We start from the raw sequence: 14,496 nt of genomic DNA, 5'->3' as shown, positions 1-14,496 counted from the left end.
TGTGCTCTGTGGCTGACTGGCGACCAGTCAAGGGTGTACTCTCTCGCCCAAAGTCAGCTGGTACAGGCTCCAGCTCACCAGGGGTTAAAACACACACAAAAAAGCATGCCTTATGTGTCTTACTGGGCCCTTTGTCTGAGGATCACGATAGTGCCAGCACAATACCACAGTTTGACCTAACCAACCTTTCACATTTATAGCTGTCCAAGTGGCCTCTAACCTCATCGCCAGTGGCAAAACATCAGCTCAGCACTCATGTCAACCACTATCAGCGAAGAAACGGTTCTTAAAAGTACCACAAAGGCGAAAATGCTCCTTAACCCTATCCTCGAGGAGGCTAAAAAGCAGTTGGCAACTGTTAATAGCTCTGTCGGAAATGTCAAATTAGGGTTTTAGGCCTCTTGGGTTCAAGCAGAACATCTTACTATCTGTCTCTGGGGTCACAGGTCATTGATCTTCGTGTTTTAGCCCAATGAAGTTGCAGGTACCTCTAAGGCCAGCATTTACAATTCTTGCAATTTTCTCAAAAAACCAATTAGGGCTGCAACTAACGATAATTTTAATCGATGATTAATCTGTGGAAGGCGGCACGGTGGAAGACTGGTTAGAGCATCAGCCTCACAGTTCTGAGGACCGGGGTTCAATCCCCGGCCCCGCCTGTGTGGAGTTTGCATGTTTTCCCCGTGCCTGCGTGGCTTTTCTCCGGGCACTCCGGTTTCCTCCCACATCCCAAAAACATGCATGGTAGGTTAATTGACAACTCTAAATTGCCCGTAGGTGTGAATGTGAGTGCGAATGGTTGTTCGTTTGTATGTGCCCTGCGATTGGCTGGCAACCGGTTCAGGGTGTACCCCGCCTCCTGCCCGATGATAGCTGGGATAGGCTCCAGCGCACCCTGTGAGGAGAAGTGGCTCACAAAATGGATAGATGGATTAATCTGTGGATAAATCTTTTTCCCAATTAGTCAGATTTAAAAACTCTTTTGAAAATGTACATCTTTATCTTCAAAAACAGGACATTATGTCAAATTGACTGCAGCAAATCCGCAAACATAAATTCATTATAATGTAGTTACTGGTATGGTCCGTAAAATGTCAGAAAATAGGCAAAAATTATGATAATTATTTTCCATAGTAAAAGATGTTTGATGAGCTTATGGTGATGAAACACCATGTGTTTATTATTATATTAAATTTAATTATTAATATTTACTGGTTGAAATTCAGAAGAATTGGACAATTTTAAGTTAAATGAGGTCTCTACACGGCGGCACGGTAGACGACTGGTTAGAGCGTCTGCCTCACAGTTCTGAGGACCAGGGTTCAATCCCCGGACCCGCCTGTTTGGAGTTTGCATGTTCTCCCCGTGCCTGCGTGGGTTTTCTCCAGGCACTCCGGTTTCCTCCCACATCCCCAAAACATGCATGCTAGGTTAATTGACAACTCTAAATTGCCCGTAGGTGTAAATGTGGGTGTGTATGGTTGTTTGTTTATGTGTGCCCTGCGATTGGCTGGCAACCAATTCAGGGTGTACCCCGCCTCCTGTCCGATGATAGCTGGGATAGGCTCCAGCACGCCCGTGACCCTAGTGAGGAGAAGCGGCTCAGAAAATGGATGGATGGATGGATGGAGGTCTCTACGCGATTAATCTATTATCAAAAGTGATTCCTGAGTAATACAACCATTATATACAACAATATTTGTCGTAGTAATTACTGAGGACCAATCAACAATTATGCATACAATAAAACTTTTGAAAAGATAACTGTCAAGTACGGTGTTGTGTAGTTGATTCAGGAACAAATGCCAATATTATCTTTCAAAAAAGAAAATTCCACCTGAAATGCATTATTTATATATACTGGGTACTTAGAGAATTGGACACTCATATTTTTAAACACTGACAATAATTTGAGTACTTTACATTGAATTCATTTCATTTAAAAAAAATAAAAATATTTGCATTGTTGTGTCAATTAAGATTTTTTTAATTGATTTAATTATTTTTCTTTGTTGATTGGCTGTAAGAAACCCAGATACCACTGTCACATAGTCAAGCATGCTGGGTACATTTTAAACACTCATTCAAGTTACTAAATATGTTTCAGCATATGAATACAGTGGATAGGATTCACCTATTCACAGATTTTGTTTTGGAACATATTTCCTGTTATTCGTGGAACCCCCCGCTATTCGTGGTCCTGATCCCCCACAAATACACGGTTTTTGACCTAATTGCATACTTCTTCTCTTTTTTTTTTTTTTTTTAAATTTCGCCAAAAAAAACAAAACAAAGAAGAAGAATTCATGGCAATTACAGAATAAGTAGCGTCAATTATTGGCGAGGGGGGGCACTGTATTGTTTTCACCTTTGAAGAAAATTATGATCTTACATATAAAATACAGTGTAATTATCTGTATTTGTGAAATGAAGCTATGCTTTCAGTAGTTTCTTACTCACCAACATGAACATTCTAACCATAAATTTGACCTTACTGTTTAGTAATGTACCATGCCCATATGCCAACCCTGAAGCAGAATTAAGACATGGATTTGGGTTTGGAATCAGTTCTCAACAGGATCCAGTTTGAGTGCCATCCCTAGATGGGTTGACAGATCCAAATTGACGAAACAATGAGCATTGCAAATTCCCTTAGTATAAAGTGTTGTCTGGTACAATAGTGCTAAGCAGCTCTCTAGAAATCAGTCAAGTTCCAGTGAAACAAGGGACAACATATTTCCTGATATCCTGCTGCTAACTGACATAGGCACATAGGTCATCCAGCTCACAATCCAAAGTCTGAACAGTGGCTAGAAGGATGCTTCGCAAATAAGATACAGTCAAGGTTTAATCCCTCCATATTTACCACATTGTGTCTATTGATATTGAAATGGATGCTGAATGGAAACAAGGATGCTTGTGTTTGTCACCAGAAAGAGAGATACAGTAGATAGATACAAGTAGTTAGCTGGACGGACAGATAGACAGATAGACAGATAGATAGATAGATAGATAGATAGATAAATAGATAGATAGATTAAATTGTTATATATTATATTTATATAGATAGATAGATAGATAGATTAAATTGGTATATATTATATATATATATATATATATATATATATATATATATATATGGAGTAAACCCACGCAGGCACAGGGAGAACATGCAAACTCCACACAGCCGGGGCCGGAATTTGAAACCCGGTCCTCAGAACTGTGAGGCAGAAGTGCTAACCACTCGCACACCGTGGCGCCGCTTAAGCTATATCTGAACAACTCCCCACTATATTGTTATAAGCCTTTGCACATTTTCAGCACTTCAAACATTTAATGTATTTAGAAACAAAACCTGGATAGCTGCTTAGAGCCCCTTTTATAGAAATATATAAAATATATATACTGTGGGTACGGAAAGTATTCAGACCCCCTTAAATTTTTCACCCTTTGTTACACTGCAGCCATCCATGCCTGCGTGGGTTTACTCCCACATCCCAAAAACATGGTAACAAATTGAGGACTCTAAATTGCCCGTAGGTGTGAATGTGAGTGCAAATAGTTGTTTGTTTATATGTGCTCTGCGATTGGCTGGCGACCAGTTCAAGGTGTACCCCGCCTCTCACCAGAAGATAGCTGGGATAGGCGCCAGCACGCCCGTGACCCTAGTGAGGATAAGCGGGACAGAAAATGGATAGATGAATGGATATATATATATATACACACGCACACACACACACACACACATGCACACACAAAATGGGATGTTGCTGGCATATATATATATATATATATATATATATATATATATATATATATATATATATATATATCGGCTCTTGTTGTTACACATACACACTCCGATTGCCAGGGGTTTTTCTTGCATATAGAATTTGGAGGGAGTCGCCTCTGCCGTATTTTTCGGCCGTCTCCAGCACTAAAAGCTTTGACATCATGAAAGTTGGGCGTCATTTTTCAGTGAAATCGCGGGATTACGGCACAGCAAGGGCCGTGTATCAGACAGAGTTGGAAGTTGTACCTAACACTGTCAAAGAAGACAGCTAATACTATATTAAGTCATTCTTTCACTGCCACGGACAGCTACAGTATGTCAACAGTGCCCACATGCACATTAACTAGGAGGGCTGGCAGTGAATGAGTTAAAAGGTTCTATTAACACAACACCCACTTTCGTTGAGTGAAAAGGAAAAAAGTGACGTAAATAAATCAGTGGAAATTAAAGTTGAAGTCACTATAGATTACTATGATTTTAACATTACTTTTCCCTAATCTTTCCAGATTTTCTCCAAAACACAAAGCAAACTCATGTGTCTCTGATATACCAAGGAAGCCATGCTTAGTAATATATGCCAGATGCATTGCAGCCCCGCACAGCATTCACTTGCTGTTGCTCCAGTCTTGTGAGACAGCCCTCCACAAACTAAAGGCTGCATACCTCAAGTGTCACGAGATAACAGCTATCCATAAGTAGGGTTGGGCATCGAGAATTGTGAACCGATTGGAACCGGGACTAACGTTCCGGTTCTCCCGGAACCGTTCAAATAAAAAAATTTCGGTTCCCAGTTTTGACGCAGAGTCCTCCAGCCGCGAAGAAGAAGTGGCGAAAAACAATGAAGAAGCGGCGTAAACCAAAGAAGAAGAACAGGCCCCATGACGTGCTTGTGCCCAACGGCAGCAGCGGCTAACAAAAGTGTGTTAAAATGAATGACCTCAGTGCAGCACTTGGAATCAGATTATATTGTGCAAAGGAGTTATATTGTGCAAAGGAGTTTTTCCCAATGTGTAGCATCTGATACGCTCCGAGCCTCAGCCTACACACTGCGCGGAGCTTCAGTGAAGTCAACTCTCAGTCAATTGGGTGAGTGAAACAATAAAATAAGTCTATGCCAACATTGAGACAGCTAACAAGGTAAACGGTTGCTTGCACTTTTACATTGATGGTTTTTAGAATTTATTTTAGTCTTTAAAACAACGCAAGCGCCGATTAAAAAAAAAAAAAAAAAAAAAAAAAAAGCTTAACATTGGGCTAAAACTTCACCGTAGCAACTTTACATCACAATGAATTGGGACAAAATTCACATAAACGTCTCACAGTATCACAAACACTAACCTTGTGCCTCATCGGTGGGTAGCAAAAGGAATAAGCGTTTTATAGCATTTGGTTCCATCCATTAAAAAAACAAACATAAACAAAAAATAGAAAACAATCAACGGTGGCGTGTGAAGTTACTTTTTGTGCCAAAATGCTGAGTGTGTACCCTTCAAAATAAAACGCTACAAGCTCAAAACAAGAAGTCAAGTTAAAACTTGCACACATTAAACATTTGACATGGTGAAACAATACAGGGGCAGCTATAGAGCATTGTTAAAATAGTTATTTTGTCAGTGAAGTCAACTCTCAGTCAATCGTTTTGGAACCGGAATCACTCAAATTCAAACGATTGCCCAACCCTATCCGTAAGTCAACAATAGAAAAAGAAAAATCATCATCAATCATCAATATTGTGGACAATTCCATGCTACCTTTGGTGGTGCAGTTTGGGGATACCTGTTACAACATGACTGCGCACCAGTGCGCAAGGTCCATAAAGAGAGTTTGGTATGGATGAACTTGACTGGCCTCTACAGCAGTGATTTCCAACCTTTATGGAGCCAAAGAACGTATTTTACAATTGAAAAATCTCACGGCACACCATTAAACAAAAATGTCACAAAAAGTGGATACATTAATTACTATATGTACTTCCTGCCATCTAATAGAAGAGCATTTATTTGTTCTGTCTGTCACGATGCCCTCACTGGCATAAATTGATGAACAAAGATATATTATTTCTTGTAAATAAAGATTTTTTTATTTAGAAGGCCTTTGGAATGAATTAGAGCGGAGACTGAGAGCCAGGCCTTCTCATCGAACATCAGTGATTGACGTCACAAAAATTCGACAAACACAGTCCTTAACCTTGTGGACAGCCTTCCCAGAAGATGCTGTTATAACTGCAAAGGGTATTAAATCCCATGGATTAAGAATGGGATGTTACTAAATGCATATGCAAATCAAGGCAGATGAGTGAATACTTTAAAAAATATAGTGTCTGTTGGGATCACAAGATAATATGACTAACATTTGTGAAAATATCAAGATCTTTTGAAAAGATGATGTCTATACTTAGGTGGCTTTTCAATTTGGATCCTGTGGCCTTTATGCAAAGTTCAGTTTCTTCCTCCAAACTGGTAAAATATATACTGTACAGTATTTATTGACTGAGTGGCTCTCATATACCATCCATTTTCTTTACCGCTTATCTTCACTAGGGTCGTGGGGCGCTGGAGCCTATCCCACCTATCTTCGGGCGGGAGGCGGGGTACACCCTGAACCGGTCGCCAGGGCACATAGAGACAAACAACCATTCGCACTCACATTCACACCTACGGGCAATTTAGAATCTTCAATCAACCTACCACGCATGTTTTTGGGATGTGGGAGGAAACCGGAGTGGCCGGAGAAATCCCACTCAGGCACGGGCAGAACATGCAAACTCCACACAGGCGGAGCCGGGATTGTATGTGCCAACCAGTCGGCCACCGTGCCGGCCTCTCATATACCTTACAGATATTTCAAAATACAAACTTGCATGCAATTCTCATGAGAAAGCTGAGATTTCTATCAAATGGCACAATCCACAGGTAGAATAGCCCTACTAACTTTGTTGTGTGACCACCCAAAAAGCCTTTTAATTCCACTTTGAAAAACATTTTTTAAAACGTTTTTTTAAAACAGGCAAATGTGTATTAAATTAGTTCCCAAATGGCACATAGTGGTTGGAAAGATTTCAGGAGTAAGTGTGTGCCACTCCAAGGGTGTTTTTAGTAATCTGGATGTACTATATGTATGTATAAAATTTGAACTAATACGTATTGATGGGGAATGACAAGAAACACCAAGGGTGGATCAACAAGAGCCACAACAAATGTGCAAAAAAATAAAGCAAAGGGTATATAATGCCAATGATTGGTACTATTACTTGTTTCTCAATCATAATAAGGTAAATGATAAAAGAGTTGTATAGCTCGTACAGTACTATGCATTAAATCTAATCTTAATCACAGCTCTGCCATGAGTGGTTTCACTACAACTGGTGAGTGCTCTCGTCATTGGTATGGTTGGTACACGTCCCGTCATTAAAACGTCTCTATCGCACTGGATCATTATATGTTTGCCCACATCAGCAGGACCTTGATTACAGAAATGCTTGATCTTTTTTTCTGTTTTTCACTTCTAAGATCCTGTTAACTTTAAAAACTGCAATGACACACACAGTCTTCCGGGGACAAGCTCAAGCATCTGTATTATTCTTATTGGTGATCTCAGGGAATCAACATTTTACTCATTAAAGAAAGTATCAAATGCAATAAGTGGCATTCATACAGTTTAATGCCTTAACGACAACATTCTCATAGAGATGGAAGAAAAGATTTGCTATTATATAAAATAAAAGAATTTGTATGAACAGGCAATACTCATTTATCACTAACACATCAGTAAAAGTGCTTTCAGATTTTAAAAGACCCCACAAACTTCTTTGAATAAAACACACAGAGGAAATTTATGGGTTTAAGATATTGCAGCACAAGCTCTCTTAATGATTGTTCCTGTCCTGTGTTGCCAAGGGGATCGAGCCCAAGGTCTAAGTTCACTGGGCCTTTAATGTATCTCCCAGGTGCAATAAAAAAGGCTTTTCCATATAGGACTCCAGGGTAAAATATCCTAGTAGGGCTCAGAAGGACACGCCAGCCATCCAGGAGCCATCAATCGCCAATTTTTAACTTGAATGTCATTCAACACTATTCCACCACAGGCCTGAAAACCTCTTTGTGACAGGACGACCTGTGAAAGAACAAGTTTGTCCTTCCCTTTGATTGTCCTGTACAACAGCCCTGAAGAGTCAAGTGTTCTCCTACACATCCGGTACATTTTATTTTCATGTAAACCTGACAAGGTCAATAAAAAAATAGATTTTTTTTAATGATACTTTATTTACTAATTCCTTTCTGTTTTTAATAATACACTTAGAAAATGCATGTAAAGTAAGTAAATTGTGTGTTGCACGCAGTATTCAGTTAACTCATTGCATTTAATTAATAGAAAATACATATGTGGCATGACACTTTCACAAAGCCTCTAGTATTTCATTTTTTGCGAAGAAAACAAATTCTACAACAAGGGCTTTTCAAGTACTTTATGCTTGAGAACCCTAATACATCAAGAGTATCTATTGGCCCTCTTATTTGTATAGAAAATACATTTTCTGAGCCGCTTCTCCTCACTAGGGTTGCGGGCATGCTGGAGCCTATCCCAGCTATCATCGGGCAGGAGGTACACCCTGAACTGGTTGCCAGCCAATCGCAGGGCACATACAAACAAACAACCATTCGCACACACATTCACACCTACGGACAATTTAGAGTTGTCAATTAACCTACCATGCATGTTTTTGGGATGTGGGGAGAAACCGGAGTGCCCGGAGAAAACCCATGCAGGCACGGGGAGAACATGCAAACTCCACACAGGTGGGGATTGAACCCCGGTCCTCAGAACTGTGAGGCAGACGCTCTAACCAGTCGTCCACCATGCAGCCATAGAAAATACAGTGTTCTACAGATTGAGAGTTTATCGGCCTGATCGGTATCGGACGATAATTAGCATTTTATGCTGATTAGCTGATCGGCTTTATTGTCATAATTCGCCGATCCGATCAATGACGTAAAATACATTTACTCCGCGTGACCATCGTGCACAGTGTATTTGAATCCAAAAGCTAGTTTTTTAGCCTTTTTGCATGTCTTTTGACGTAGTACTGTAAATATCTAATGGCCAATAAGGTTATTAAAAAACAAAATCGTTGGTGGTGTGGGACAGACAAACACATCTGAGACAGGCAACACGTAGTGCCCGGTCAAACTTCAAGACAAATTTGAAATCAGTGATTTCCAACCTTTACGGAGTCAAGGAACTTATATTACAATTGAAAAATCTCACGGCACTACAACAAACAAAAATGTAACAAAAAGTGGATACATTAATTACTGTGTGTACATCCTGCCATCTAATAGAAGACCATTTGTTCTGTCTGTCACTGTGCCTCACTGGCATAAATAGATACATTATTTATTGTAAATATAATTTTTTTAGCAATTAAGTACACAAGTATATACAGTAAACGAACAGGTCATTTAAATTGACACATTGCGCCATCTTGTGATCGGTGATCGGTTATTGTTTTTTTTAAACTCGCTGATCGGTGATCGGCCCCAAAAATCCTGATCGTGTAAAGCCTAGTTTCAAACGCGTTTATCACAAGATTTCGTCAAAAATGATGTGATATTAATTTAAGGCCACATCATCCCCAACTAGCCCTAAACCGTTCTACCTTGGTTGAACTAGGTTACCTGAGGGTCTCTTTCAGTCAAAGATAGAATGTAGACATAATAAAGGAAAGCAGATGCAAAGACCTTGGTTTGAAGACACAATGGTCAGGGGTTAAGACACAACAAGCAAAATCACTTGCAGGAACACATCCTTTACTATGAGAACCAATATTAATTTCTCTTCTGATTTGATCCTAGTGACCAGAACTGACTTGCTGTTATGGTTTGATCTGGGAATAAAAAACTTAACAGGATAGATTTATTAAGTCAATTATTGAACGACTGTGTTTTACAAGATTTTTCTAAACTAACAAGAGGACTTTTCTGAAACAACTTTTGAGAAAAAAAAACAATATTGGGTCTGTACATTCAAAGACACAAAGTAATGAAAGTGGCAGTTGTCATGGCGTGGCGTGGCATTTGAAGCAGCAAGACTTCTGTGGAAAAGGAATAACTGAAGACCACCTATTAAACCACAGCTTGAGGACTGTTATTACTGAGCAGCACATGCCTATTGGGAATCGTGAGCTTTACCTGCATCTTAAAATAAATATAACATATGGTAAACTTAAGAAGAGTAAAAGTAAATATTTATTTTTCAAACCGTCACCTCAACATTATTTATATCACTACGCTAGGCAATTTCTATGCTTCACATTCATCACTGACAAAACACTCTCTACTTACAGGGTAGTAGAAAAAAAACAAAAAACATAACTATTAATCCCATTCAACTCACAATATGTTTCATCAAAATGTGAAGTGTTTTGCACTAAATTTGATGGCATGAAAGTGGGAGCTTGTGATTATTTATTTCTCTGTGACATTAAGGCAAAGGCAGAAGCAACAATGACAGACAGGGTGCAGAGGGGGACATAAGTTGCAAAAAGAGGAAGAGAAACTAAGAGAGTGTGGCAAATGAGGTTAGAGGGGAAGACACAAAGGGGGTCAGTTCAAAGTCTGCTTCTGCATGTCAAAACCTTGCTCCGGGGCAAATAAGGGAACAAGGGCCTCACAGCAGCCCAGCAGCGCGCAGGCAAACGACTCTAATCAAATTTGTGTGATTGGATTCCCAAAAAAGCTGCAAGGGCACAAAGAAGCTTCTTCGACTCGGGGATGGACACACAGAAGAACAAAAAAAATAAATCAAGGGCCACTCCTGTTTTTCAGAGAGTAGCTTTTCACAAGATAAAGTCTTGGCAACCAATGACCCTTTCTCAACTGTGAAATATCACCAACAGAGTAGCAGTGCTAAAACTATCTTGTAGAGGCCAAGTCTAATGGAGGGGCAGTGGATATTTGTCCGATATTTTCTCATAATCACCCCACTGAAAGGGATTGAAACCTGCATCAAAAATCCTATTTTTGCTTTAATTATGCATAGCAATTAGTTTTGGCCTTCATTTTCCTTGATCATAGCTGACGTTATGAGCGTTCAAAGAGAATTACCTCAAGCAACTAATGTTGAAATAAAGCTCGACTTCACAGTGAGGACTGAGATGCATGCAGAGTGAAATGTAACGCATCAGTGTAGAGGTGCTCCGAGGCAGAAAATGATGTGTGGAGTTGCTTTGCGACCTGTGCCCCACTCATCTGTCTCACTCCCACCAGACTGTTCAGGAGCACGCTTCCTGTTAGGCTGCTAAATTGACTCCGCATACCCACGTTAGCATCTCTCCGGGAGAACATTTTCTGCCAGTCATTAATCCCCACCCCTCACTGCTACTTTAGCACAGTACATCTCAAAATAACATAACAAAATTTTAAACATATACAAACACCCAAGGACAAAATACAAGGAAGAACCTGTGCTACCACCCGCATCCTTCATTTTTCACAACAATATGTTCTGTAACTCTGACCCAGATTCACCAATGATGTTTGATGCACGCCTAATTCAAGACATTGAGTATCACTGACTCATTCAAAGAAAGTAGTGAATGCAAAAACTTTGTTTACGTTTGCATTATATCTGTCTGTATTCTTTACATATAAAGCAGAAATGCTAGAATTTTACTTCTGAAATTATTTGAGTAATGAGAAAATCCGGTCTTTCTTGCTTTAAAAAAGAACATGCATCTGCAAAAAGTAAAATAGTTAAACAAGTGACACCCACACCATAGCAGTCAGAATCTTATGTGATAGAAGTGGTACATAATTTAAAACATGAAACAAAAACATCTGTAGTTGTACCTGTTTTGCATGAACGTGCACTGAAACCAAAGACAATTAAAAACACAAAAATCGAGTAGTGTAAAATTACCGGTCAGATTAGACACAGCAGATAAATGTGCCCTATGGCTACAATTGCCTTTAATAAGGACACATTAACTATGAATGGGACATTGAAATAATGGATTCCAATGTGTAAACCCCCCATTTTGGACATGACTCCGGTGGAGAAAAATATTGTAATCAGCTTGTCAAGGACCTCTAATCTTAAAACTCAATGACTAGACACGAAGGTGTTTTAAATGTCACAGTAAAATAAATACACAGCATCTAGTCTCCACCTTAACTGCTTAGCTCATGTTTTAAATCTAGAATAAAAATGGCAGGTAACTGACAAAAATCCAACAATCCCTCCAAAAAGAGGCTGCATAGGTACCTATAATCATACAATATGCTACATTACTGGAATGTGGAATGTATTGTTTTCACCTCAGAACGGAGACAGTTGAGGTTTTCTTTAGTTTACAGTATGATTCTAAAGCTCCAGAATTGCTGTGTGCTCTTCAAGAATGAATACATGCCACAAATTTCAAGGAGTCAGCACATCACCGAACTGAATACTTGGCCAAGCAACCTGCTTGGCAAAGTCTTCGCAGCTGCTCTTGCACTAAAATCTAGCAAAGAATGTATCGTATGTCAATCTACAGTACATTATTATTTATCCAGAAAAAAAATTCCAATATTACATCTGTTCTTATAAAAAATGCATATATTTAGCTGAAATATGCAAAATGTCTGATCAGCGAGGGAATGTACTACACATTTTTTAGCAACGAGTTTTAATGTTAGGTTGAATGATGAATTGACTCGCAGGTCAAGGTAAGGCATGACATGAATGAAATTCAGTAGCAAACTGAAGACATAGTGTGTGGAGTAATTCTTTGCGGTGCTACTTCCTGAAAAATAGAATGAAGGTTCTTTTCAAAGTCTAATCTGATATGCTGAGGATTTTTAGGCTGCTATTTCAAAAACAGAATGATTCTACATTACAGTCTTCCATGTAAGAAACAAAACAACAACTTGAGTATGATGAGATGCCTGACGTCAGTAAAATTCATTCTACACTGTCACATGCCAATTATTTTGAAACAGTGACTTCACATGCAAGATGTATGATTTTTTGAGGCTGGTATGCAGCCAAAGGATACATTGATACATTGTACTGCACCAAGAAGAAACATATTTCACACATTTTGAATCAGTCAAGTACAGGCAGACAGTAGCCGGTGCATGGGTGGACAGAGAAGTAAAAAAAAAAAAAAAAAAAAAAAAAGAGAGAAGTGATATGGAGAACAGGGTAGTAACACAAATCACAGAAACAGTTTGAAAAAGTGAAAGGGCCAGAAAGAGAATGAAAGAGAAAAAGAGGAGAGACAGGCAGAGGGTGGTAAACAAAACTAGGTCAAGTCACATGACTGGGATCGACTGCAGGCAGGATTAAGTATCGTACAGCATGTGGTCATTTACACAACAAATGTAGATTTCATTTTATAAATTATTTCTCTTCCATGGGGGATGAGGCTCAGCATAACGAGTGTGATGCTTCACTGTATTCTGGTGGGAAGCAAGGCTTTTCAGCGAGCACAAAAAAACAGTATTAAAGACGAGAGTGAGCCATTCCCTCTGAGACGAGAAACAAAGTAAGAGCCTTAGATAGCATGAAAATGATCATAACTGGAGTGAATACAGTTCCAGCGTGAGACAGCCTCATAATGGCAGGCTATAACAACCGGAACATACACTGTCCATTATCCTGCATGAAGGCAAAGGACGGTGAAATGGTAAAAACGAAAAAAACTGTCATTTGATGTTTCGGGGCTTATTCACCGACAGCCAAAGTGTGCATTCATCTCTATGATCATCCATTGATAAACTCCAGCTTTACAGATTCCATCTTTTCTGTGTAGACGATGTGCACTGTGGTAATGACGCCTCACTCAAACCAAAGGTAATTACCTCAATAGACTATAAGTCTTAGTTTAAAATGAAGTTCTGCTTCAGTTTCCTATCCGAATGCAAGATTCATTATAAATGAAAATTGATCGCCATTCTAAAGGCCCATGATTGATATGGGTCATAGAGAATATTATTTTCAATTTGTGGAATTGAAGCAGTGTTCACAGGACCTAAATCCCTTGGCAGCGCCCCTGTATATGAATAAGGGGCACTGAACTAGGTGTCTATCATGACAGCTAAAGTAATGGTTGTTAATATCAATCCCCGCAGTACAGTCAGTGACATTCACAGCAGTCCATTTGTGGACAGTAAAAGCATGTTTGCGTGTGAATGCGTGCGTCAATGGGTAAATGAGAAATCTGCGAAGTGAACAGATAAATTTCACTATCTAATACTCAATAAGTGAACCCTTGGTGGAAATTCCCTACGGAATTCAAGCCAATCAATATGATGTAATACCACTGACTCACACAAAGCTCTTTACACTGAGAGGTATCACTGTGTATTTAACAATTATATTTAGTGTTTTAGTATCCAAATACAACAGGAAGCAGGCTGAATAATATAAAACCCAGTAAATAATATAAGTGAGCAAAGTTTTAGGTCATTTACGGGACACATTTGCACTGTAGCAAAATTTCTGCCTTACAAAGATTCAAACCTGATTCAAGTTCAATGCAATCATTTCACTGTGGTGGTGTTCAAGTCAGGAGGTTAGTACCTTTTTGAGGTCATATCGTGTAGACAGACTTCTTCCATTGAAATGTCACTGATGACATCACTGCGCATTTACCTGCAAATGCTGCAAGAGGCACTGAGCCATTGTAGCATAGGGTAGCTCTAAAAATACGAAAGCTGCCT

The 14,496-nt window shown here is 39.3% G+C and overlaps 1 protein-coding gene across 9 annotated transcripts in view; it reads right to left on the bottom strand.

The window, feature by feature from the left end:
* The window catches only part of rxraa (retinoid X receptor, alpha a), a 115,464-nt gene that overhangs the window by 84,109 nt on the left and 16,859 nt on the right, over nucleotides 1-14,496 (bottom strand). The gene's annotated exons all lie outside the window — the stretch shown is intronic.

The sequence above is a fragment of the Phyllopteryx taeniolatus genome, chromosome 15 (genome assembly GCF_024500385.1).
Source record: "Phyllopteryx taeniolatus isolate TA_2022b chromosome 15, UOR_Ptae_1.2, whole genome shotgun sequence".
NCBI classification, from domain to species: domain Eukaryota; kingdom Metazoa; phylum Chordata; class Actinopteri; order Syngnathiformes; family Syngnathidae; genus Phyllopteryx; species Phyllopteryx taeniolatus.
Note: the sequence above shows the minus strand (reverse complement) of the source record. Positions and strands in the feature narration are given on the sequence as shown.